At 34.1% G+C, this 2,635-nt stretch overlaps 1 long non-coding RNA gene across 1 annotated transcript in view; it reads right to left on the reverse strand.

The window, feature by feature from the left end:
* LOC116185812 overlaps positions 1–2,635 on the reverse strand; it is a 15,579-nt gene that overhangs the window by 9,125 nt on the left and 3,819 nt on the right. The gene's annotated exons all lie outside the window — the stretch shown is intronic.

Here is a 2,635-nt window from a genome sequence, read left to right on the forward strand (position 1 = left end):
TCCTCGTCCGTTCCTTTCCTTTCACAGAATTTCTTTCTTTGGTAAATGGAATTAAAAATGTGAATCGACACATTCGTTTCCGGGAAACCGTGAAATTTATATTACACACGCATGGAGGAATCGCGCATCGCCCATCGTCCATGCGTCGTCGACACTCTGCCGATTTCCGTTCCGTTTCCGTCGAATCGTGTGAGAATCGTGTTTCACCGTGTTATAACGACGTAATAATAATAATAATAATAATAATAATAATAATAATAGTAATAATAATAATAATAATAATTATAATTATAATAATAATAATAATGCAGATCACACCTGTGNTCCAAGGGTGATCAGACATACACATACATATATACATACATACACAGAAATACTCATATACGCGCGTGATACGAGTCGTGAACGAAGCGTCGATGTTTTGTCCTGATCGATGTTTCTTCTTCGATCGAGGATCGCGCGAAAGTAATAAATGTAACGATAAAGGAGAAATAAAAGAAAAAGATAAAAGATGAAAAAAAAAATAGATAAAAAGACGATACCACCGCGTAACTTCGAAACAAAACTCGAAGTTACGTGATTGCAACCCGTACGTTCACATCGATCTCTGTGTAATTTTATATTTCGAAGATGCGAAGCATTTTTAGCTGCATGCAACGACCAATAAATTTTATTGTAATCGTTAATCGTGTATAAAGATTTGCACGGAAGTGATAGGAGAAACGATGTAAAAAAAGAAAAAAAAAAGACAAAATACCAAAAAAAAAAAAAAAAAAAAAAAAAGAAAAAAAACCAAAAAAAAAAAAAAAAAAAAAGAAAACGTCGAAAAGAAGTAAAAATAAATTAGGGGAGAGAAGATGAGAGAAGGGCATACGGGGTCTTTCGAATGCCTAAAAATCGCACGAACCTTGCTCGGCAGATACAAAAGGGGAAAAAATTCTTAATTAAAAAGGGGTGGTAATGAGTTTGTACGTCAACAGAGAGGGGAATAGTAAAAGATCTCTTGTAATAGTGTGAGTAGTGAGTGAATCGTTGGAATGGAGAATTGATCGTTTGAGTATATTATTACGTAACTTTCAAAGAGGAAAACAAGTAACGCCGAATGGATCGATGATGATGATGATGATGATGATGATGATGATGATGATGATGATGATGATGATAATATTATATATTGTTGTTAGATTATGTATAATATATATATATATACACATAAACACTGATATAAAAATAAAGTAACCTAGATAATAAGCGACCACTTATTCACACCACCTACACATGGACACGGACACACGTGAAATACGTGCATGCGCGTGAAAAAGTTAACCCTTTATTTAGCGAATCGAACCAAAGAAAACTTATTTTTTCGAATAACTTTTTTTTTTTTATTTCAAAATTTCGAGCAAAAAGTAATCGATATCTTAAAATTGGTAATCGAGATTATTTCCGATTTTCGATCGATATGTGTATACAAAAAATTCGAAAGAAACGGCCAAATTAAAATAGTCGTGCCAAATAAAAGGTTAATGGAGGAGCGAATACACCAAGATCACGAAACCACCATTCTCACACGAGAAACACGAAACACGAAATAAGAGACAGATAAGATTTCGTAGTTGTACCCCCGTGAACATCCCCCGTCAAACCCATCCCCCTGAGCACGATCTCGGCTCTTGGTTACGCGTAAAAAATGCATAGAGTCCTACTTTCTCTACTTCGACTCTCCTCTTGACCCTTGAAACGATGGAAAAAAGAAAAAAAAAGAAAAGAAAGAGAGCCAGGGAAGGAAACAGGAAACGCGTGTCGGAGTTTCTTCCTCCAGATCGCGTTTCTTGTCCATCTTTCCTTCAACTAAATAAATAAAAAAAAGAAAAAACACCGAACACGGAAAAAATTTCAAGCATCAAGGAGGAGGCGACAAAGTTACCGAAATCAGAAATCTGCGAAAAAAAGCTTGAACGAAAACGATAACGAAGCGGGGATAAAAACAGATTCTCAAAACAGAAAGAAAAGAAAAGAAAAGAAAAAGAGAAGGATAATCGAGCTTTCCTCTTCCTACGTTGTACGAGAAATTCACGGCGTTTCTTTTAGCTTTCACGGCGGGAGAGATGAACAACACAAAATGCGAGAGAAAAAAATAAAAAAAAAGGAAAATGAGGTTTAACAAAAAAAGAGAGAAATAAAAATGAAAAAAAGAAAAAAAAATGATAAAGCATGAAAATGATTTTTAGGGGCGCGCCTCATCGTTATAGCTCTTAATACAATAGTAATATTACGAGTAATAAACAAAAAGTGAATTAACCAGAAATATGCGTTTATGTTATTTAGTTCTAAAAAAAATGAAAAAAAAAAAAATGTAATAAAAGTCAATCGTGTTACCAACTCGTTCGTCTATTTATTTATCAATCATCCTCTCTCTCGATCGAAGTCATCCACCGTTTCGTCGCACGCTTTTTCAAACATCCTTAATTTTATTATTATTTAATTTAATCGGACAAACGATATCGAATTCTCGTTCGTATCGAAATTTCGACAACCGATATCGAATGGATTCCGCTGTGCGTGCAATTCGCGCTACTCCCAATTCTCTTCTTTTTTTTCTTTTTTCTTTTTTTTTTTTTTTTTTTTTTTTTTT

The sequence above is a fragment of the Apis dorsata genome, unplaced genomic scaffold, assembly GCF_000469605.1.
Source record: "Apis dorsata unplaced genomic scaffold, Apis dorsata 1.3 scaffold_292, whole genome shotgun sequence".
In the NCBI taxonomy this organism is placed as follows: domain Eukaryota; kingdom Metazoa; phylum Arthropoda; class Insecta; order Hymenoptera; family Apidae; genus Apis; species Apis dorsata.